Source organism: Mus musculus, chromosome 1, assembly GCF_000001635.26.
Source record: "Mus musculus strain C57BL/6J chromosome 1, GRCm38.p6 C57BL/6J".
Taxonomy (NCBI): Eukaryota; Metazoa; Chordata; class Mammalia; order Rodentia; family Muridae; genus Mus; species Mus musculus.
In genome coordinates, this window is record NC_000067.6 from 112396636 (window position 1) to 112422495 (window position 25860).

Here is a 25860-nt window from a genome sequence, read left to right on the forward strand (position 1 = left end):
GTAGCAATGTCTGAATCTGAGTTCAAGAGAGATATTAGTAACCTAGAAAACTATGTGAATGCCTTATGGGGAACCTGCTCAGAATTGAAGTGAAGGCTATGATTACTTCTCTAATGCAGGAACCTGCCTGGGTTCCACTTGTCAACCCCTGTATCTGCAAGTAACCAGAGAAACCATCTCACATGAAATCCATGGGCACTGCATAGGTCCTATAATCAGCAAGAGTGTGCTGCATGAAAATATTCCCAAGGCTAGGAACTGAACTTTAAAGGTGATGGCCATGGAGAAACAGAACAACACCCCTGTACATCTATGGCTATTGTAGGGCACACTATCAAACACACAAAATATTTGTGCTCACATAATACAAGCATAGTATTTTGCAGTAAACTGTTTAGTTTCCCAGTTACTGTTAATATGAACATCCCCCAGGGTACTTTGGAGGAATAAAAAAAAATCTTGAATGTGATAGGTATATAGTGGGCATACATTATGCTTAGTCAGTGATATGCTTTCCCCTCATAAACAGAACTTCAAATCAGGGTTCTTGGCCTATTACCCAATCTGGCTTAGCAAGTTCCCAAGGCTGTGTAGACTTGTTTCCCAACAAAGGATCACATGTTGGTGGTAGGCTAGCTTCTTGTTCTTGTTAACTGTTTCAGACTTATCCCAAAGTAAACAGCATCTTCTAATAGGAGCTCCCTTTACCAAAGTCTGACTGACTTGGTGTCCAAAGCTGTGACCCCAGAATAATAGGAAATCTCCATAATTAGGATCCAAAGAAACACCTTTCTCCCCATAATGAAATTGTGTCAGGGATATTTTGAGTAAGATAAGGCTGACTAGTTGAAGGCCAAATGGATTATGTCACACTGATCAATAGTCCATGGCAGGGCTACAGCACATAGTGCATTTTCACTCCTTGGGTTATAGACATCTGGATAGTTGCTCCTATAAGGATGCTCTAAGGACCACTAGAGCCCTGATGTGCCCTAGTTACCCTGTGGATATCTACTATTTGTTCTGGAATTTCCAGGTCAAAGGGGACTTCTGTTCCACTTTCTGAAAATGCCTTCTCACAGTCCTACCTGATTTTACACTACCAGACTTGTCAGAAGGCCCTCATTTTTTCCAACCCTTATTGAGGCTGATTTTAACTCAGCAAAAATGATTTTGAATAACAGCAGTTGCAGAATGGTACACCTATAACACAGGATGAGTGCTTTAGATTATTATGACCAACAAGGGGCTCCTGAAACAGCCCTGTTCTTGCACCCCAGCATAGTTATGGAAGTTCAGCTGGATGCAGATACAACTCCAAGCAAATCAGTTTCTCAATTTCTCAACCAAACTCCATGGTGAAGTTTACTGAATCAAGGAAGCTGGAAAGGAAATGGTAGCAGGCAATGAGGAAAACAACCTTGAATGCTGACAAGACACAGTGAGCAACCTGACCTTTCATTGGGCTTTCACAATACAGCAAGAGCAGAAAAAGGACATAAACACATGGATTTTATACAGCAACCTCCTTAGCACCTACATGTACTATATTCCTTTGATTTGCTCCAAGAGATTTCAGTGAGGATTCTGACCTTACAGGAGTTTCTGTGCCCTCTGTTCTTGGGAGGTAGGTGGAGATGCAGAATAATTGGACTGCTTTCTTTGATGTTTCATGGATGCAAAGTGAAATCTCAGAGTAATTTTTCTTATTAAACTTGGCCTCTGAAGACACACACTGGTGCATGTCTGCACAAACACACATAAACACACAAGCATACAAACACAGTTGTATATACAAGCACTCACACCACAAACACTTGCAAAAACACGCTCAGCCACAGCTGGTCCAAACACAAACAGCCACACAAACACATATACCACAGCACACACACACACACACACACACACACACACACACACACACACACACACATCAATGAAAATGTTGCTATTGTTCACCACATTTCCTGTTGTATGAGCAAGTAGTGGGACCTATGCTGTATAAGACTCGTAGACTCAGGCAAGTTTTGCTGCCCTGGTCTTTATTTATTTCCTGTTCAGGAACTTTTTAAATACAGATACTTTCTGGTCCTTCAAGTAAGTTACAAGCTCTGCACAGATAACCTGGAAATCACAACACCAAATTCCTAAGAAAGAAATTTCTAAGAAAAGCCTCCAACAAGCCCCATGTTGACTCATCAAAGTCCTCTCACTAAACCTACCCTGGTTCCTTCATAGGAGCCCTGGGTAGCATCAGAGAAGGACAGTGACCTATCCCACAAGTATTATAACCAGTTACTCAAATCTACATTCTACCACGTGGCTGGTTACCTGTGCTCAGGTACCATGTGCCTGTCTCGTCATATTTTCCAGGGTAAATCTCCTACAACAGGCTCTATCCCAGAATTCTTTCTGCCTTCTGGATGGCCCACCTTCTATTCTACCCGTTCCTATAGGCCAAAGTTTTCTTTTAACTGAAAGATGATACATCCATATAATACAGAAGATATTGTCTCCACAGTTCCTAGCATCCTTAAAGCCTTCAACTTGAAAGAGCTAATTATTCCAATTCTGCTTTTACTTCTAAAGCACCTACACCACCTGCAACATCCAGAGGCCATCCAGAGATGTACTATGGCTTTAAAGAACTCATGTGTACCTGCTTTTCCTTTCAGGATTTTATTCTGGTAATATTGCCACTCCAGCACCAGGATGAAAAGGTGACCTACCTATGTTCCGGTTACTTGTAAGAGCCACTGTTTTTCCTGTGAGAAAAGAAATTAAATCGTTTCTCTAAGTATAAAAAGTTGTTAAGAACATGTAATGGAAATTTTTTCATGGAATTTTAATTATATAACATCTGTTCTTTAATCACTTAGGCATTAAATCTTAAATAAGCTAATATACTCATCACCATATAATATCAGCTAATGATTTTGGGTTGGTTTTGTTTGTTTGCTTGTTTGTTTGTTTTTTCAAGACAGAGTCCTCTGGAATTTTCTCTGTAGACTAGACTGGCCAGGAACTCACAGAGATTTACCTCCTAGAATTAAAAGCATGCTGCCACCAAGCATGACTACAGGAACGTTTCTGATAAATGGACTCAATCTAAAAGCAACAAAGTCAGTTTTCCCTGGCGTTTGATTTCTTACAATGAAAAACAAGGCAACTCAGATCCCAGGTTCAGACTGTAGGAAGAGACAATGAAACAAAAACTATAAACAGACTTTTATAATTCTGGTATAAATATGTTTACCCTCCATATTTTTTAATAGCACTAGAGACCAATTGGAGATTCATGCCTAGCAATGAACATCTGATTTTTAACCAAATTCACATTTAGCCAAATGTGAATTTCAGACCCCCAGATTTTGCTTTGGTTAAGAACATTACTTTAATATATTATTTCCTTTTATGTATTAAATTACAAAAAAACTATAATGTTGTAAAATTGATTTGTAAGTGAAATAACACAGGCATAGAGGGCAGGCGACTCAACAAAGAAACACATAACACACAAAGTTTCCTGCCTCTCCACATAAGCTAGATAAAAGAAAAATACACTAGAAGGTGAGTTGTCCCTAGGTTAAAATCAATTCATTCAAATTCAATAAATCCCCTTCTGAGCTGAGTCACAACTACCTAAGACAAAAATAAAGCCCAGTTAGGAAAGTAGAATTTTCTAGGGTTTTCACATAAGAGAAAAGCTCACTTTAAAAATAAAATGCTATCTTGTCAAAAAAGTAGTAAAGTCCTAAATAAATACTTCTAATACTACTAAGAGGTACACACATAAACCTGAAATTTCATTAAAAAAAAAAAAAAAAAAAAAAAAAAACAGACTGCCCAGATGACTCAACTCAATGATACAAAGTTATCACAGCACAAAAGTTAGTATATTTACCTACATTAAGGAAGGAGAGTTATTTGAACAGAAGAATAGAAAGTCTGAAAACACAGGATACCAGAAATTTCCCTGTAACAAACATTAAGAAGATAGAGAAAATATCCAGATGTCTTCATCTATGTAAGATAAGAGTCCTCAATTTAAGATAGTCTTCCCTATGTATTTCAACTCACACCAAGCAGTAGTTTCCTAATTTCCCTACACCTGTGATAATGGACTCCACCAATTTGAACAAAGGAATAGATTTGACTGAGAAAATCAAAATTCTTTCCAAAGAATACATTGTTATCAATTCAGACACACACACACACACACACACACACACACACACACACACACATTAATATGTATCAATTTTCTTAAAACAAACAAGAATATAGACCTTCAAGACCTGCTATATTTCTTATATCCCTTACATCCCCTGAGACAAAGAAGCTATCAATATCAACATACCTGACAGAGCTCTGGTGTCTGGGTGTGCTCATATTGACATATTGCCTAAAAGGAAAAAAAGAACATTCAAATCCAAACTAATTCTTCTCAATAAAAACAGATTTAGTTAATTTTAGAAATCACATTTAAGAAGAATGGTCTCTTAACATAATATAGAAAATATTACGGAGTGTATGCCACCTTGATAGATGAATTTTAGTTTCTTTGGTTATCTGATAGAATTTTAAATCACTTCTAACAATACTATTGTATTATTTCTTATTCTACTTTCTGATTATTTATAAATATTTTGATATGTGAAATTTCACATACTCAGTTTTCATCAGCTCCATTCTGCACAACTGTACAAACTTTATTTAGTGAAACAACAACTACAATGGCTACTACTACTACCCAATGTTCCTGGTAAGTAATAAAACACAAGATGTTTACAGGGGGTTAGATTAATTCTCACATGGGGAAAAAGTACTACCACCCCCATCTTTTATAGATTACTAATTTAAGTCCCAAAGCTGGTGAATACCCAAATTGGAATTTAACTACAGTCAGTTTGTGTTCCAAGCGCTTAAACTATTTTTTTACTGTTATAATTAGACATATTTCAAAAAGTAGTCCACAAAAAAACCAAAAATCTATATACAAAAAGAATTTTTCTTTCACTGTTAGGTGTTACTAGTTCTGCAGCATGGAGATGAGAGCAAATATTATCTCATAAGGACAATTAATGACTTAGAATAACCAGAGTTTTTAATAAGAATTATTATATTACAACTATTATGATATTATTTTATAATAACAATATTATAATACTCCTCCTAGTGTTCCAAACTATAACAGTACAGGTCCTAAATCTAAGAATCTAAAATCTAAGAATTTTTTAAGCTTGTGACAAGTTTTGATCTCAGAGAATATTCTTGCGTATAAGCTTTATGATAAGGTTTTTTAAAAAACAAAAAACAAGCTTAATCCCTAACAATTGAGCTTCTTTATGTACTACCTGTGAGGCAATTGTCTAGTCTCACTAGGTGCAAGGCACTGAACCTTTCTCTATGTTCTTTTTTTTTAATATTTTTTATTACATATTTTCCTCAGTTACATTTCCAATGCTATCCCAAAAGTCCCCCACACCCTCCCCCCCACTTCCCTACCCACCCATTCCCATTTTTTTTTGGCCCTGGCGTTCCCCTGTACTGGGGCATATAAAGTTTGCATGTCCAATGGGCCTCTCTTTCCAGTGATGGCCGACTAGGCCATCTTTTTATATAGAGGCAGCTAGAGTCAAGAGCTCCGGGATACTGGTTAGTTCATAATGTTGTTCCACCTATAGGGTTGCAGATCCCTTTAGCTCCTTGGGTACTTTCTCTAGCTCCTCCATTGGGAGCCCTGTGATCCATCCAATAGCTGACTGTGAGCATCCACTTCTGTGTTTGCTAGGCCCCGGCATAGTCTCACAAGAGACAGCTACATCTGGGTCCTTTCGATAAAATCTTGCTAGTGTATGCAATGGTGTCAGCGTTTGGAACCTGATTATGGGGTGGATCCCTGGATATGGCAGTCTCTAAATGGTCCATCCTTTCGTGTCAGCTCCAAACTTTGTCTCTGTAACTCCTTCCCTGGGTGTTTTGTTCCCAATTCTAAGGAGGGGCATAGTGTCCACACTTCAGTCTTCATTCTTCTCGAGTTTCATGTGTTTAGAAAATTGTATCTTATATCTTGGGTATCCTAGGTTTTGGGCTAATATCCACTTATCAGTGAGTACATATTGTGTGAGTTCCTTCGTGAATGTGTTACCTCACTCAGGATGATGCCCTCCAGGTCCATCCATTTGGCTAGGAATTTCATAAATTCATTCTTTTTAATAGCTGAGTAGTACTCCATTGTGTAAATGTACCACATTTTCTGTATCTATTCCTCTGTTGAGGGGCATCTGGGTTCTTTCCAGCTTCTGGCTATTATAAATAAGTAGCCATGTTCTTTTTAAGCAGACATCACTGGTTCCTGTCGTTCCTCTTGCAGAGAGGACATAGGCAAGAAAGGCAAATACCCATGCATGTTCCTGTTGCAGAAAGTGGCAGAGCAAGAATTCAGATTCAGGATACACTATCTAGATCAAACACTCGCCATTCTCTATGAAAATTTCAATAATCACAATCTTTCTTTCTTTTGAAGTACAAGGTATCAAACTCAGGGCCTTGAAGATGTAAGGCACACAACAATCACACTCCTATTGTTCAAAGTACTATGAAACAGAAGTTAGACTACCTAAAATACTATTAAATATTTAAGAGTTACTGAATGTATAAATAAAATATCTACACATGCTTTCTTACAACGTAAAAATTTATGAATTTATTCCCATTCTTCGACCTAACTCATAATAGTATTTTAAAGCTTTCAAAATTAAGTGACCTCCAGATTATAAAGATCAAGAAATAAATAACCTATGACATTATTATGAAATATTCCAAAAATACCGACTAAAAGCCTATTGGAATGTATCAAACAAATAACCTTAGAGCAACATACACTCATAGAAAACCCTGCAACTTTCTAAAACCCATTAGCATCTTCCTCTTTATGCCTCCCTTCCCAGAGTTATAAAGATTACTCTCATATAATCTTGATCCTTTCTTTTTTACCACAAAAGAAAAAGATCAAACCCTTTGTCAAATGAACTAGAATCAGGTTTAAGTAACAACTATCACAAAACAGCTTCCTGTTTGATTTGGATGACAAACGTTAGCCACACACACAAGTTAGACAATCTAAGTAGATGCTAAAACAATCTCACTAAGTTTACCACTGTAATTACAACAGTTCTATTTCAATGTTTAATTTTTAAGAGTGCATATTGAAGAAACCTTCTAATAACTCTCAGTTACCCTTACCAATCAACTTCATTCTCTCAGGCGATTAGGCAAGGAATACAAAATGTCATGTTTATACAGTTCATAACTTTAACAATTTATAAAATCTCCATGAAGAAGGAAAGCTTGGAATCCCAGCATTCACAGCACTGAAATGACCTGTCATTTTGAGTTAGCCACAGTTAAGTTTAATATGAAATATAGTCATTCCTAGAGACTTTTTATATTAAGAAGTCTTTAGTGATTACAATACCAGTGAAAACATCAGAATGAAATCATCAAATATAACTGTTTTGAAGAAAACAATTTTAGTACTTACCCATGTCAGGTACAAAAAGGGAAGACCTGCCTGTTTTCATTTTTTTGTTTTCCATTCCTGAAAGATTCCACTATATTGACTTTGTAGGGTACTAGCAAACTTGGCCAATTCATACTTCTATGCTGAGATGTGACACAGGCTTGAATGAGAATAGAAATCTGAAATGAAGTTGCAGTCTGATGGTTTCGATGGCACTAAGAGTAAGAACAGAACTGTGTTTTGTGCTTGAAGGCCCCGGAACAGTGAAGTGCTGAGCTCCATTGATTTTAGTGTTACTGTGCAAAGATGGTGAGAGAGAATTAGTTCTGTGTGGATACCACAAAACCTCTGCATTTCTGGTGTTGTGCTTCAACTGTAGCATTTTTCTGTCTCTGACCTCTGTCTTGTTCTTCTCTCCTCTCTTCTCCTTCTGGGCAGAATCTAAATAAAGACTGTTAGCAACACTCTTGGCCACAGGCATAAAGCAGTTCTGTGTCTTTAAGGCACCATTAGAGCTGTATGTCCATGAAAAATGACAAAGATGCCTCTGGAATTCATTAATCCATGGTTTCTTCCTGGAAATGTATGTCCAGGTCCTCGAAACTATAATCACCATTTGCACTGTCTTTATTCCAACTTCTCAGCCCATTTGCTTTCCCTTCATTTTCTGTCTCAATCTTCTTAATTATGTGATTTCTAAAGAATAAAAGAATTTAAGTTAATGTATCAAACTTGAAAGCTTAAAATATATACTCTGTTAATTATTGTTTCCCTCCTAAGTACAAGAAAGGTAAACCATCAACATTATATTTGTTTGAACAAAGGATAATTCTTGTTCAAACTAAAGACATGAACATTTTCTTTCTTTTCTTGTTTTTCATCTTTTTTTTTTTAAAATAGGGTCTAAATTGCCTACTACTTAAATGGACTCTTTAAAAAAAACAAACAAACAAACAAACAAAAAAAAAACCATGAAATAGAGTTTATTTAGGGCCTGGGGAGGGGAGTTAGCAGCGTAGAAGAGGCAGAGAAAGGCAGAGAAAAGGAGAGAGTAAAGAAGTAAAGGCCGGCCAAGACCATGTGGAGAGAGTCGGGAAGGGACTGGGGAGAGAGAGGGCAAGCTAGAAGCAAGAGTAAGAGAGACAAGAAAAGCAAGAGGGCAAGAGTTAAATGGCCTTCTATTGACATTTATCAAGTACTAAAATTAAAAGCACATACAGGCATGCCCACTGGTGTTCTATAACTTTCTCTAAAAGATTCATGAGAACCTATCATCTCTAACATAGGAGTTGTCATCTATTTATTATGTGAATAACATTTGCTTTTCATAAAATGAACAATAGTTTTCCCTGAGTCTCTGCTCCTGATTTTACATTTGCTTTTTATATAAGCCATTTTCTAACACATTAAACCCAATACCACAACATATAGGATTGAAGACAGCCAGGGCTATACAGAGAAACCCTGTCTCAAAAAGACCAAACCAAAAAAAAAAAGATACCAAATAATTAGACCAAATAATAAGAATTAAAATAGTAATTACTGCAATCTTTTTCTTCTTCACTTCTACCTATGTGAGTAAGGTGCTATAGAGAATTAAAGGAGTTTTTAGCTATTGATTATACAAAGCAGTGATTTTGTTTTTGTTTTTAACATTCTTAGATTCTCAGAGTATATGTGACCAAAGTCTAAGAAATTAAATTTGCCAAGGTACATTGAAGAAAATTTTGCATTTTCTACAGGCTAACTTTAAAAGCTGTTCCAGGATCCACTCTGAAGTAACACTTTACCAACAAAACCTATAATTATAAACAGTATGATCTGCCCTCATTAAGCAAAGCAAATCTTTTGATTGATTAGTACTTAATTTTACCAAACCAAAACTATCCTGAATAGTTAGATTCAGTCATCATAGAAACAACAGTACAATACCACAATAATGAAAATGTACTCTACCTTTTGTCTCTATAACAAGGAACAACACTAAGGACTAAAGAGTGTGAATATGCATATCCATTAAGAGCCATGGCCTCAGAAATAATGTGAAATCACCTAAACCAGGATGATGAAGACAACCAGGCAATCGAGCAATCATGTATAAACAGAGATCTTAAATGCTAAACATATAGCAGCCAGCTGCACAGGTTAAAAAAAAATGTAATACTGAAATATATATTGAGAACAATTTGCTGTGGGGGCAAACATACATTAAAATGACCATAAGAAGACTCAAAATTTTTTTAAAAAATGGGGAGAAATACCCAATACACCAAGACAAGTCTAAAATGATCAGAAAGGGGAAAAAAATCTAGATTGGGTAAATGAAAACACAGAAAGAGGTTATCTGGTATCAAAAACAGGAAAATAAAATAAAGTAAAATAAAATAAAGAATTTTGGTGAACAGAAACTGATAGTAGTGTCACTGGGCCAAAAAGTATGGGTGAGTAGGTGTCATACTTAGGTTTTATTGCAGTTAAGAGACACTATGACCAAGGCAACTTTTATAAGGAAAATATTTAATTGGACTGGCTCACAGTTTCAGAGGTTTAGTCCATTGTCATCATGGTAGGAAGAATGGCAGCATCCATGCAGACAGGTTGCTGGAGAAGGAGGTGAGAGTTCTCAGTATTACTATCAATGTTCAGATAAACTAAAATATATTAAATTGTTCTGTGCAATAATATCTACTTCCTCAGAACAAAATTCTTAACAGAAAAATAAGGATTAGAGTTTATGAACAGTGAAAACACAGAGAGTATAAAGTCACATGTTATACCTGAAGCCATATCATAGACTAAAAAGAACAAAAATTATCTAGACATGTTTAGATAATTAAAAAAAAAATCTTTATTCAGTAAAATACACCCATTTTGCCAGCCATCATTTTCAGCTTGCTTCCTCCACTGTTTCATGGTGGTTAGAGCTTCTGTATGAGGACAAAAAAAATAAGTGGATTTTATACCATAATGTACTCTTCATTGATATTTTGAAACTCAAATGTCCAATTAATGAAAAAGTATAATTTCAAGTAAACTTTGTCAAATGCATTATTTTCAGGTTGCTTTATCAGTGCAATCTGTCCAGAGAGCATACTCCCTACAGTTTAAGCCTCATATTTAAGCACTTTTCAACTTTTCAAATGGGTGAGAGGGATCGATGGAGATAGAATCTATGTCCTCTAGAACAACAACACTTAATATTTGCATAAAATATCTATAAATCCAACTAACAGTCATTTAGTTACTTGTTACCACTAATTAGTTAAACAATCTATTAAACTATTCCCTTCATCATCTAGCCTAAAATGGCTCTTCAACTGTGTCATACTAGCCATTAAAGAAAACACACACAGGATAGCACATTTTCTATACAAAATGTACTCCCCCCCAAGAAGTTCATTAAAAGAACACATCATAAGGGGCTGATTATCATGATAACAAATGTAATACATGAGGCTGAAATATAATACAACAAGGGGGTATTACTGCAGACACATGCCAAGATGTGCTCTTGAGAAATGACTACATAGAAGAGGTCAGGTATAAGGAGGTTTATTGGGAGAAGAGAGAGGGGTGAGGACCTGCAGACTGGGTAGAGGCAGGCAGACAAGAGCAGGGCCATGAGGACAGAGAAGGAAGGGAGTGGGGGACAGAGGACAGAAAATACTGGCATTTTTAAGGCAACACTTAATTGTACCATTCAACACCAAGATTACCAAATGCTGGCATGTCTCAAACTTAAGACTTAAGGACTTACTAGTAAGCTACTTAAGTCAGTGTTAGATCAGAAGAGGTACGAAGTCAAATTCTTCTAGCTACAAGTTAGGCTACCAAGGTATTATCTTTCATAAATTAATATAATATTTACATTGCTTTCTGTAATTATTTAAGTTTATATCAAAGATTATTATATGAAGCCTTACACACACTATCACAGTCAAATTAGCTTTGCTAAGATTCATGAGAATCTTTAACACTTAAACATATTTTATCCACACACAGTTTTGAAATGAACTTTGATTTGGTTTCTCTTTCTGACATTTGGATTAATGACATATTATATATATGAAAATGGCTAAAAATACACAGAAGTTATCAGCTAAGTCCTAGGAGTGAGAAAAAAAATTAAATGTTTTAGAGGCATATGTAAAAGGCCTTGAGAATAAATTACTAATTCTGTGGAGAGAAGTGTTTTTCTTTTAAATTTGCTCTAGGCAGATGCAAAGGTGTTCAATGACATATTCATTATCAAGCCCAGAATTGTCGTGTTTCTTTTAAGTTCCCCTTAAGTAGCTTATTTGCCAGTCCTAAAGACTTCATCCCTTAAGAGTCAAAGGAATTCCTATTACAAAATTACTGATTCATAGTACCTCTGAATCTATACACCTACTTTTAAAAGCAAATGACTAGAGAATTCTGCTAAAGTGTATGTCATAGTCATTAAATGTAACTATATGCAGTAATATGAGTAAGAATGTTCTCACAGACTTAGACATTTGGAGACTTGGTGTGCTGTATATTTGCTCTTTGGAAGGGATGAAAAGGTATGGCTTTGCTGGAGGAAGTATGTCCCAGGAGGTAAGCTTTGAGAGCTCAATGATTGTTGCTATATCCAGTCTGCTCTCTCTGCTTCATTCTTTGTGGTTGAAGATGTGAGCTCTCTGCATTCTACTCCAGCTGCCATGCCTGCTGCTTGCTGCATTGTTCCCCATTATGATGTCTATTAGCTATAGACAATTATAAACAAAGTTATTTTCTCATGGAAAAAAAGAACAGGAAGGTCCCTTCCTCAGGTTTGCAGCTTACTTGTCAGAACACCAGGACTCTGCTTAATAAAGTGTGCTTCCTGGGTCTCAGCTGAAAATGACAAAGACCTTACTTAGGTTTCCTGGAAGCTAGCAACCAGGGAGCAGTCTTCTCATGCCATTTCTCTACAAATAATAAAATATATCTTCAAATTAAAAGCCAGGTATGGTGTATCACATCTATAATTTCAGTGTCTGGGAGGCAGAATAAGAAACAGAAGTTCAAAGCCAGCACTATTTACATAATGAGCTCAAGACCAGGGTAGACTAAACACAGTCTCAGTTTAAAAACATAAAAATGAGTAAATTAAAGAAAAATAAGTGAGAAATTAAAAATAGTAATTCATTTGATTACTCATTTAAGAGCACCTTATACTCACTAAGGTTTCTGCTCTGAAAAGTCAGTGAGAAAGTCCTTACTGATGGTATAATGAGGAGAGTAGACAGATATAACACTGAGATAGATGTGAAGACTATGGGTATGGATCAGAGGTGCAGCACTTGCCTGTCATTCAAAAGACTATGGATTTAGTGTCAATTCTGAAGGAAAAACACAAAACCAAGCAAATCCCAGAAGAAACTAAAACTATGTTTTCTATATAAAATTGTCACAAAGCAAAGATGCATTCCAGGTAGTGGAAATTAGCTAACAATCAGAAGGGAACAAAATTTACAAAGATCTGCTACTTCTCCACAAAGGGGATTCTTTCCCCTCTGAGAATAATCTGTCAACTCCAGAGGAGTGGCTGAAGAGTGGGCCATGTTTTTAACAAATACCTTACTAAAATAATGAGAACTGGAGTCAAATAATTTTCCAAATATTTTGATCTCTATATTACGGGTTAGAATCTTAGAAATAAACCAGAAGTAAACAAATCAAGTTTTCCAGAAATTAAACCACATCTCACATTAGTTTATCCGTGAAGTGGACTAAAGTAACCCTGGCAAGAAGCAACTGACAAGAGCAACTATATTCTACTATGGCAGCACTTTTGTTTACTTGTCTCTGCAGCCAATTTGCAAATACGACTGTGACACAAAGAAATAACTATACAAATAAGAACAACCAAAGAATAAAGTTAGTGGATAGCGAACTTTAGCCTTTTCAACGATCATGCTATGTTCAAGGAGATAAAACAAAGCATAAAAGTTAACTTATAAAATGATAACTTATAAAAGTCTTTAGCCTTAAAACAAATTTCAAATATGGTGGATCACGCCTGTTGTTCAGGATTCTGAGACTGGAGGAGAGCCAAAAGTTCAAGGTAAGCTTGGGCTGCGTAGGAGTTTCAAGTTCAAGGCCAGCAAAGGCTACAGAATAAGAAATTGTTTCTTTTATGGGAGGGAGAGCAAATGTCTTAAACAAATGAACTCAAGGTGAAGATTTTCAGCATCATGGCCAATAGGACTCCTTAAGCACAGAGTTATCAACAGGTGTCTCTGCCACTTGGCAACTTCTATAAGGTCAAATACAAGGCAAATAATAGAAACAAACAATATGTATACATCTATCAACACTTGCATTGATACTCACTGCCCTAGTTAGGGTTATTATCACTGTGATGAACCACTGATAGAAGCAAGTTGTGTAGAAAAGGGTGTATTTGCCTTACACTTCCACTTTGTAGTCCATCACTGAACGGAGTTGGGATAGAAACTCAAAGAGTGCAGCAACCTAGAAGCAGGAGCTGATGAAGAGGTTAATGAGTGGTGCTGCTTACTGGCTTCCCCAGCTTGTTTTCTAATACAGCCCAGGACCACCAGACCAGGGGTGACCACACCCACAACAGCATGGGCCCTTCTGTATCAATCCCTAAAAACATACCTCATAAGCTTGATTACAGCCTGAACTTATGCTGAGGAATTTTCTCAATTGAGGTCCCTTCACCCCTTATGATGACTATAACTTATGTAGAGCTGACACAAACCTATATAGCACATTTATATATACACATTCATATTTCACTGAGGCCAACAAGAATCGTGTTTCACATACTGAAATATTATAATGGAAATATATTAAATTGCCCTAAACTGTACATGTGATTGGGTAGTCAAGAGTGTTTCAGGCAAACCAGGGCTACATATTGAGACCTGTTTCCAATAAAAAACAAAAACCAAAAACAACACAACAAAACAAAAAACGCCAAACAAAATGAGCAAAAACATCATCTATTCCAGGACTGGAGAGATGCTTCAGAGGATAACAGAACATACTAATCTTGCAGAAGACCAGAGTTTGGCCAAAACAACCACATCTAGCAACTCACAACCACCTCTAGCACTAGCTTCAAGAGCTCAGACACACTCTCTGGATGCCTGCACTTTGATTCACATGTGTGCACACCCACCACTTCCACCAAGCAGCTGCCAGATACAAATGCATATAATTAAACTAAGAACAAAAAAAAAAATGTTAACAGAAAAAAAACTCTGAAAATTCAGAATCAAACTCTGAACACATAGGTCACAAAATTCTCTCCTAAAAGTAGCACAGACAAAAATCAGCATTTGGACCACACTGATAGCATCAAGACCCATGTAGTATATGGGAATTAACTACAAATCATTTATAGGATTGCTAATATACTGTCAAATAAGGAGCCAAATAAAACTCTATTCTTATAAACTATAATGTGTTATGATATAAAAGCATAAATTTTTGCTAATCCATAATGGTCACCAAACAAGAAATAGTTTACCGATGTCTCTGCAGTCTTATGTGTTTTCTCCATACCAAGAGACTTGTCTATTTAAATAAGACTTTATCTAAAGTGAGGAGGGCAATGAATTAGGATAGAAATAGCCTAACAAAACAGTCCAAAAAATAATGAGCTGTTTTCTTCCTCTGTTCCAAGCAACCTTTGCAATTACACTGTGTCCTCTTTACTATGCTGATTCATTAGGAAGCAATGGCCCTGCATTGAGAAGTCATTGGTTATAAAGCTTGACTTGTAAGTAAAAGTCACCTTGTTCTGAGGTTATTGGGTTTTCCAAGCTAATTGTATGGTGAAGTGAGAAATGGTTTATAAAAATCAATACACAAAATCAAACAGCCTACAACTTCTCTGTATTCTGCAACATTAACAGAGAAACTATCAATGATGATGTCAACGATTTAAGTTTAAAAATGAATAAGGCATGAACTCATAAATCTAAAATGCACTTATGCCCATCATTTGGGGTATGACCTCAAAGAACTTTAGTGGTTTATCATCATATTCTACCCTGCCAGTACAGAGTGAAAATCGAATTGGAACAGACCTAGAATCCCATTAAGAACTATACATAACATAATGTTAGCTAAACCAAGCATCCATCCACTACATAGAGACATAATGGAAAGGATTTAGTAGTGAAAGATCTCAGCTCAAATCCCAGCTAAAGGACTGCCACCTTAGTTATGATACAGAGTATGTTTAAGAGCAGTGAGGCTCACATCTCTTCACCTGTTAACAAGAAATCATACTGAATAGTGCTCAGCAAACTCCCATATGGGGCCATATATGGATATGAGGTAGAGATGTGGCCAGAGTAACAAGAACTGGATGTAAAAATCGCAAGCAAGAGGGTTCCATTCTTTAAACCTATCTTTAGCAGTTCTCTTTCTTATTTAAATTTTAGATTTAAGTTCTGAATAAAGAGTCTCCTCTAGGGTTTAAAAATAAAACATTTTGAACAGACTAGATTGACTTAAATTAATCAGCTAAAAATATGTCTAAGGTTCCTCAGTTCTTACTTGTTATTTTCATGAGACTGAAAGGGGCCAGAAATGCCTCAACCACTGCAAGGATCTATAAGCTAAAACTATAGGGAAATATTCAGGTGAAAATATTAAAGGCCAGCCAAATTAGTAACTATAAAATATAACTATGCCCTGTCCCATTCAATATTCCATAACAGCTAGCCAGGTGTGGTCAATGGAAGGGAAATGATAGAGCAGCACGGATTTGAAATGTGTATTCCTGAGTTACAGGATTACTATATGTGTCCTTCTTGTTGGGCACAGCAGTCACAGTTCACTCTAGACTTCAATGCGCATGTTAAAAGGCTGCTCACACCCAATCAAAAAAACTTCCTTTTGACTGCTTTCCATGGTTCTTGGTAAGTTTTACTTATTTTTGCTTATTTTTTTGGTTTTCTGACATAGGTTGTCTATAGTCCAGGACGGCATAAATTCACAGCTATTCTCCTGACTCAGCCTGAGTCCTGGAATTAGCCACATTTGATTCTTAATTTTAATATCTATGAAAGGAATAATCTTCATTAGGAACAATCAGTTTTGTGCAAAAGAGGTATTTCACTATTTAGTAAAGATCAATTACTAATACCATAACTTATAAACAGTTCATCACACACTGGCAACACTCTCCCATATACAGTCAGTGTTAATTAATCTGACATTTGTGAGTCCTAAATAAATGGACTATTAGTAAATGAAACAGAAGCTTCATGGTACACACTTGTAATTTCAACACTCAGAAGACTGAAGCTAAAAGATCATGGCTATTTTGTGCTGCCTAGTCGTAGTAATGGTGGTAGGGAGGGGAGGAGAAATAGGAAGAAATATGCAATGAGTTAACTGATGTGCACATTTTAGTCATATGACATAACTCAAAATGTTACACAAATTCAGAGAAAGCAACCTGTGGCCACTCTAGGATAAGGTGAAACAAGCTTGCTTTGGGCCCAAACCTATCTCTCCTCTCAGTACCTTTTTTCCTTACCTTAGCCATCAGTTTTCTACTTAGGCAGTTACTTACAGCTGAGGAACTTCAGATATTGTGGAATCCAGGGATATCTGTATTTAAAAGGGTTTCTCCAGAAGAAATCAATGGGACATTTTATTTTTTTAATGAAGAAAGCTAGTGAAAATGGGATATCACATGCAAAAGAAGTTGGACCATTAGCTTACACTAATATAAATATTAATTCAAAATAGATTGTAAAATGGACTTAAATATAAGAGCAAAATTTTGAACTCTAAAAAGAAAAAATAGGTAAATATTTTGGCAGTGGATTTGTCAATTTCTTAGATATGATATGATATGATATGAAACCACAAGAATAAAAAAGTAAATTATCATATTTAATACTGGTTCCTTTTGTGCCATGTAACCCAACCAAGTGCTATTATCTCTACAAATCGGTTTCTTGCTGAGTATGCCAAATTTATATGCTGCTTTTTAATATTAAATGGGAAACCACTTAGCAAAGAGTCCTGCAACAAAGTCCATACATAGCAATTTACCAATTATTATTAAAATTTTGGAACAAATGTTAAAAAAAAAAACAAGCAGTATTTCCTGTTCATTTTTTAGTGTCAGGCACAAGGCTTAGAATACTATGACTTAAAGTTAAGACAGATATAAAGGAATTACAAAAAGCCATTTTGCCAAGCACAAATGTTAAGTAAAAGTATCTAGTATTATAGAAATATAATTGCCATAGGCAGTTTCATAAGGTTGTAAGAATAATTTGATGCATTACCTGAAAGTTTTTATTATTAAAAACATATGGTTTCGTTTTCATAAACGATAAAGGAAAAAACAACCCATTAAAAAAGAGAGAGAGCAAAAGTAAGTATGTGGAATATTACTAGCTTGCTTTATGGTACAAGTTGAGAACCAAAATACAACATGTAGGAAAATCTCCTTGTACAAAATGGTAGAAAACATCACACCAAAGATAATAACACATCTCTCCTTCCTGAACACTTAAAAAAACAGACTTCCCTGAGATGTTCGAGTTTTCCTGTATGGAAACAAGAAGCCCAGTAAGTTCTATCATCACCACAATCATATTTCCAGTAGAACATCAAAGCAAAACCTAAGAGAGCCACTCTGGTGGCTTTCTCATTCTCAGCAGTTTATTTTTATTTTATTCTAGACACACAAAGAAACTAGTTAGAAAGTCAAATAAATTTTGGTAGGCAATAAAATTTCACTCAAAAAAACAAATATAAAAATGAATTCCCTTTTAACTTATGACAACCATAAAAAATGTTGTCAGAAGACAGGCAATGGTAACACACCTTAAATCCCAGCACTCTGGAGACAGAGGTAGGTAGGCAGATCACTTGACTTTGAAAAACAGCCTGATCTATAGGCTACTCCTGAAAATCCAGGGCTTCACAGAAAAACCCTGCAAAAGAAGGAGGAGGAAGAGAAGGAGGAGGAGGAAGAGGAGGAGGAGGAGCAAGAGGAGGAGGAGGAGCAGGAGGAGGAGAAGAAGAAGAAGAAGAAGAAGAAGAAGAAGAAGAAGAAGAAGAAGAAGAAGAAGAAGAAGAAGAAGAAGAAGAAGAAGAAGAAGAAGGTGGTGGTGGTGGTGAAGGTGAAAGTGAAGGTGAAGGTGAAGGTGAAGGTGAAGGTGAAGATGGTGGTGATTTTGGCTTGTCTGTCTGTTTGATTTTTAAGGGTTAGGAAGATGCTCAATAAATGAAGCGCCTGCTCTGCAAGCATGAGGACCTAAGTTCAAATCCTTATCCACATAAAATCTGGTGCAGTGCTGCACATTTCTCTCTAACTCCAACACTGGGTCTCACAAGACACAGATCCTAGGAGTCAGCCAGTCTAGCCAAAATGGCAACTCTAGGTTCAGTGAGAAATTTTGACTTAAAAATTTGGACATAGACCTCTGGTCTCTACACAAAGCATAGGAAAGTCAGACCTATGTTCATTAACATGTATTAACTCTCACTGTAGTGCTATGAAATAGGTAATACTGTAGTCATCATATACAGCTGAATAAAATGAAGCACTAGAAGTCATTAACTGGTTCAGGGTCATGCAGTCAGTAAACGGGAGTAAATCTGGACTGAAGATGTCAAATGTTCAAATCAACTACAGCATTCACTTTTACAAAGAACCTATTAGGTACCAGGCACAGTTCTAATTACTAAGGATAAAATTATGAATAAATCTAAAGTGATCTCTATGGTGTAGTTAGGAAGAGAAAACCAAAAAGTCTAATGGGAATAATTAACAAGTAAAAAGTGTATCTTATAATAAATACGAATAAAAAAAGAAAAAAAATAGTTAATTTAATACCAAACAAAAGTGTCAAATGACAAAAAGAGGGAGACTTGCTTCAATTTTAGGAACCAGGAGAAGTTCTCTCAAGAACAGCAATAGAAGACAAGAACAACTACCAACAGCCAGAAGAGGTGACCAGTATATCTGCCTGGGTAGCAACCTGAAGCCCAATAGTGAGAGTCATGGGCTAAGGCTAAGGTTAAGTTGACAGCTGCCCTGGTAGAAAGAAGTTTAGATCAATTTTGTATGTAACCCAGAGCTTTTTGAAGGATTTTGAGCATAAACAGTTAAATCCAAGTTCTGTTTCTTTTCTTTCTTTCTTTTTTTTTCAAATTCTTATTAGATATTTTCTTCATTTACATTTCAAATGCTATCCCGAAAGTCCCCTATACCCTCCCCCCACCCTGCTCCCCTACCCACCAAGTTCTTTTTCAAACCATCATTCTGAATGTTTAGTGGGGAACAGCAAACAAAATAAGGATACCAGTGAGGGCGCTAATCCTGCGAAGGAGGGAGGCAGAGGGAAGGCTGTGGTCGCACAGATCGGCAAAGGACGGAGTGCAGGTGGCAGAGCCAAGGCGGACACGCCGCAGTGGAGGGGGAACCGGAGGTCAAGGGTTCCATAATTCAGCAGCCTGAGTTGCAAGAGCAGCGAGTCGGACCGAAGCCTCCAGGTTCAGCTCTAGTCCGCGACCCGCCAGCCAGGGTGTCGCTCACCTTCTGCGCTGCCTCTAGACACCATACCTGAGCCTTGCCGGCGTTGCCACCACTCAGTGCCCTTGCCGCAGTCGGAAGGAATACCAGGGAAGGTAGGCAATCAGGCGGCCTCTGAGCAGCACACCTCCGAGCAGCACCACGCTGCATCGCATCCCTCGCTCAAAAGCGGTACTAGCTTCCCTCTTCCACAGTTGCTCCGCCCCACTCGTCGCCTCCGCCACGCCCCTCTAGCACGCCCTGCATCCATCCTACTCAGGACCAGACAAGCTGAATGAGAGCTGCTGGCATTCAGTAGGCTCAGTGCACAGGGGTCGCCAGCACAAAGAGTAAGGCAACCAAGGCCCCACTCTCCTCACGAGTTACGGGTGGCATATCCTTGGTGGTACATTGCTGGCTGGCAAAGGAGGCCTCTGTGGTATACAATCTGAGACTCCATTGTAATTACACTAGTTTTATTTGTGTGTTTGTTTGTTTGTTTGTTTGTTTATTTTTAGTTAGGTATTTTCTTTATTTACATTTCAAATGTTATCCCCTATCCTGGTTTCCCCTTCGAAACCCCCTATCCTATCCCCCTAACCCCCGGCTCACCAACTCACCCACTCTTGCTTCCCTGTCCTGGCATTCCCCTACACTGGGACATCAAGCCTTCTCAGGACCAAGGGCCTCTCCTCTCATTGATGTTCAACAAGGCTACCCTCTGCTACATATGCGGCTGGAGCCATGGGTCCCTCCATGTGTACTCTTTGATTAGTGGTTTATTCCCTGGGAGCTCTGGGAGTAAGGGTTAGTTCATGTTGTTGTTTCTCCTATGGGGCTGCAAACCCCCTCAACTTCTTGGGTTCTTTCTCTAGCTCCTCCATTGGAGACCTTGTGCTCACTCCAATAGTTGGCTGAGAGCATCCATCTCTGTATTTATCAGGCACTGGCAGAGCCTCTCAGGAGACAGCTTACAATAGTCTTTATTGTTGGAATACTCAAACACAAAGCCAACCAACTCCTCTCCCAAAGTTCAACACTTTCATTCCTCCACCTTAGACATTTGAAAAGAATTTGCAATTCTTAAACAATCAGTACTCTTTTCAAAACTGACATTGGAAGCCTGAGGGTTTTTTTTTTTTACCCCAGAAAGAGAGGAGATATTGAAATAAAATAGCTCTCATTCTCCCTCTTTCTTGCTCTCCTTCATAAATTCAACTTCAGTATTCCATCCCCATCCCTAGAACACTGAATGTTTCTCTGGACTCACAACTGAAAAGATATACACAGCTTAATTTCAGGAGTTACAGACGGAGCTCCTAACTGCACCACCAGCAGGTCATGTCCTAAAGTGCCACAGTGAAGAAAAAGAAAGAAAGAAAGAAAGAAAGAAAGAGAGAGAGAGAGAGAGAGAGGGAGGGAGGGAGGGAGGGAGGGAGGGAGGGAGGGAGGGAGGGAGGGAGGGAGGGGGAGGGAGAGGGAGAGGGAGAGGGAGAGGGAGAGGGAGAGGGAGAGGGAGAGGGAGAGGGAGAGGGAGAGGGAGAGGGAGAGGGAGAGGGAGAGAGAGAGAGAGAGAGAGAGAGAGAGAGAGAGAGAGAGAGAGAGAGAGAGAGAAACTGAAGATCTGGGGAAATGTTATTTTAAAAATTGTCTCTGCACAGATTTCATTGGCATGCTTGACTTCCAGTGCTGCTCCCTGCTTTGTGCTTGCCATTGAAGCCATGATTTCCTCAGCACATTAATCCTATTCCCAGCCATATATCTGTGCCACGGGGACTATTATCCCACTGGAACTATAAGTCATGATTAATTGTCTTCTAAAGTGGCCTTGATCATGATACTTTATCAGAGAACCCAAAAGGTATATAATAATTCATAATTACAGAAATGGCTCATGATACCAGAATTTTCCTGACCTTTAAGGCAGATGCCACAATGTGTGCAGAATCCCTGCACATGTTTTCTTCTTTTTCCAAGTCTAGCATTTCTTTTAGGGCCTGACATGATCTTGAACTCTCTGAATATCAATTCTGTGTCTTGGCACTTATCACTGATATGAGAGCGCATACCCTATAAGGGAAAAAGACAAGCACCCGCAGAGCTACACTTGCAGACCGAGAGTGTGAGCCTTTTTGAGAACTACAGTCCTGTATCACTATACAAGACTGCAGAGTTAGAGCTAGCAGAAAGGTGAGGATTTTGAATTGTATTTGATCCCTTCACACATATTTTCTTCCATGTGGTGATACATTAGTATTGAAATATCTCCCATAGTCTAAGAGACTGGAACTTTTGCTGGACCGCAGAGACAAGTTAAAATATACCTTGAGGTTATTTAAGATTTAGGATCAATAATCTATATATGCTTAATTTGTTTAATATGCCTTGAAGAGAATATTATAACACCCAACCTTATTTGCCTTGGATTTCCCATGTAATCAACTTTTATAACCTTAATTAAAATAGAACATTAATATTGAGTTATGTAAGCTGACATGACCCCGAAACAAGGGACTGAGTGTGTGTGTGTGTGTGTGTGTGTGTGTGTGTGTGTGTCTGTGTCTGTGTGTGTGTGTGTGTGTGTGTGAAAGTGTGTGTGTATGTGTGAGTATGATATGGTAATGTTTAATCCAGAAAACATATTGAAAGTAACCCTAATAAGAAATATCCACGATGAATACTGCATGCAGCATATAAATATTGCTTGATACTACATTGCTTGATAATACTCGTTTGTTTATTATCTGGATCAATGAGGCCACTTAGAGTCAGTAAAATTCATCCTTTATAAAACTTTCTTAAAGATTTCTGTAAAGCATCCCCTGTTCTTTCCAAATGTGATGATTACTTATCTATTCAACAAACAGCAAAGCTTTTTATTAGGGTCATAGCCACAGGGAAAGACAAGCAAGAGAGAATTCAACAGGTACAGATTCAGACACATAGCACAGACAGAAGACAGACAGAGAGTACATAGACAGGAAACACAGGGAGCAAGGTAGGACATGCAATTCTGGGTATGCTCCTGCTTAAACTAGCCCAAGGAAAAATTATATGATTACTTTTCCTAATGTGAAACCAACACAGATTTGGGACTCTGAAGTTATTACTAATGAGCTAAAATTCAAGTACTTTCTCCTTAAAGAACCCTAAATTTTCACCCTAGAAACAGAAAAGGTGTTTTGGATCACAGGTTTATCTTCTGTGAGCTGACTACCTTAAATCAGACTTCTCTGCCTCTAGGCCTCTAGAAATTTTCCTCTCAGCTTTGCTGTTCTTTCATAGGTATCCCATTCCATAGTGTGTCATTCTTTTCTCTTTAGTTTCTCCTTGTTTAATTGAATAAGACTCAATCCAGCCTTCCTGTATGTCTGTACTCTTAAAATGCGGCTTACATATGAATTCTCAAGGACGTTTAATTGATAACACATCTGTTAACTCGGTCTTTCATTTCTTTCTATGCTAAGTGTTTATAGCTCCCAGTGTAGAAAGATGCTGTCAGAGTCACAAACCCAATGCAACTGCAATCTATCCAATCGCCACTGATTTATTCTGTATGTTTGTGCACTCCACAAATCTTTACTGAAGTTATTCTTAATTTTCAGAGGTAGGATTATAGCAGCTGTAGGTATTGCTAAATTTATAAAACATATAAGGCTGATTGTAGTACAGTCTTGCACCTAATATGATAAACGTATTCCCATATAACATAAACTTACCTACATCGAGTATAGTGTTTGCAGGGATGTTGGAAATTCAAAAAAAAAAATGCTTCCAGAGATTATTTGTTAACTCATTTGAAATGAATCAGTTTTTATATATTTTGTTCTTAGTAAAGGATTGACGCTCACTATATTAACATTTTCACTTAAAATGTAAATGAAAGCATGCCAAATATTTCACATTATAAGAATGAGTATTCTAAAATGCAATCATTGTCCGTGAAAGGAGATCTCAGACTAATAGAGAGTTCAAGGAAGAAGCTGACAGAGGGATGTGAGGCTGAGGTGAGTTCACAGGTGCCCCCTCCCCCAATCCAGAAAGTAATGTCTTTGCTTAAAACAGTGGAAGAGACAATAATCTATTTTCTCCTCATGCTTGCCTTCTATAAATCAGTAAAGCCTAAATAGAATATTTTTTAAAGTAATATTTTACCAGATTTTTCTACTCAAATCATGAGTTGTCTTATAGTTCTTTCAATTAGGAAAAAAAAATTTGAAAGTGCTGATTTCTGTCTGTTTACTCTTCCTCTGGGAGACCACAGAAGAGAAAAAAATGATGCTTACCATAATTGAAGCAGACAGTTCATATCGTCACAAATATACCAAAAAGGTGCCCAGTGTTTAGGGCTGGCATGTCCAGACAAATGATGTCATGTCCCAACAACCAAAAAAAAAAAAAAAAAAAAAAAATCCAATTCATGAAAGAGCATCTTCTTCTCTTTCCTTTGCATCTGAGGAAGAATGGAGGTAAAACTACTTGCTGTGGTTTGATGATTTTTTTCAACATTGTACTATAATATTTGCTTAAATAAGCTGCACATATCAAATAAAAGTGAACAGAGTTGGTATGCAGTAGAAGATCTTGGATTTGCTTCTTAAATACATTCAGCTCACTGTTCAAGGTACTAAGTGGGATTCTGGCTCTAGATAAATGTGTTTCACTTGGAATAGACTTAGCATCCAGAAAGTAAGTAAGGAACAATGGAGGAAAAGTTTAAGTCAGAGAAAATAGAACACACTGATATAAAGGAGGAAAGGAGAATCATTAAAAAAAAAAAGGTTAAATGATGGGGGAGTGGGAAATCAGCATAGAGAACATATCACTAACATTTAAAAAAATTTGAAAAGCTATCTAGAAGCTAATTATTGTTGAAGCTGCCTACACACACACACACACACACACACACACACACACACACACACACACAAAACATATATACATATATATGTAAAACAAGTATAAATGGAGTTACCTACTAACAGGTATTGATTCTCATACTAGGCTCTATATTTTCACAAATACAAATATAGTGCTAGAAATGAAATATTACTTGTGAGCTCTTGGCCAGTCAATCACATAGATCCCCACCAGGCAAAGCTCCTATTACTAAAGATAACATATGCTTGACAAACAGAAATGGAAAACTGAACCTGGTAATAGCCTGGAAATTTCCTTCCAACTGTGATGTGTACACCACTGGGGATATTCACTTAGCATCTTGTTTAGATTGAAAAATAAAAAAAATAAATCTTACATACACATTAAGTCTAAAGAGAAGTCATCATTTTTAGCAGTTTATTTTTTAATTTTGTTCTAAACATTCAGAGAAACTAGAAACTCAAATAATTTTGGTGACCAACTAAATTCCGTTCAAAAATCTAAATACAAAAACTAATTCTACTTAATCTTATAACAATAATAAAAAAAAGTGTTGTCTGAAGACAGGCAATGGTAACACACCTTTCCAGCACTCGGAGACAAAAGTAGATAGATCTCTCATGGTTGAGGCCAGCCAAATCTACAGACTGACTGTTCCAGGAAAATCAGGGGTACACAGAGAAACGTTGCCTCTAAGGAAAAAGAATGAGATGGAGAATGAGGAGGAGGAGGAACAGGAGGAGTGTGAGAAGGAGGACAAGGAGAAGAGGAGAAAGGAGGGAAGGAGGGAAGGAAGGAAGGAAGGGAGGGAGGGAGGGAGGGAGGGAGGGAGGGAGGGAGGGAGGGAGGGAAGGAGGGAGGGAGGGAGGAAAAAATAATGAGACAGAGAGAGAAGGAAGGAAGGAAGGAAGGAAGGAAGGAA

The 25860-nt window shown here is 37.3% G+C and overlaps 1 long non-coding RNA gene across 1 annotated transcript in view; it reads right to left on the bottom strand.

Moving 5' to 3' along the window:
- Positions 1-20283, bottom strand: part of Gm32810 (predicted gene, 32810) — a 39590-nt gene extending 19307 nt beyond the window's left edge. The window contains exons 1-4 of the long non-coding RNA NR_157044.1: positions 19849-20283; positions 7547-8221; positions 6152-6416; positions 4361-4405 (exon numbers count right to left, since the gene is read on the bottom strand). This is a non-coding gene — a long non-coding RNA (predicted gene, 32810). The remainder of the gene's footprint in view (positions 1-4360; positions 4406-6151; positions 6417-7546; positions 8222-19848) is intronic.
- Positions 20284-25860: the final 5577 nt, after the last annotated feature.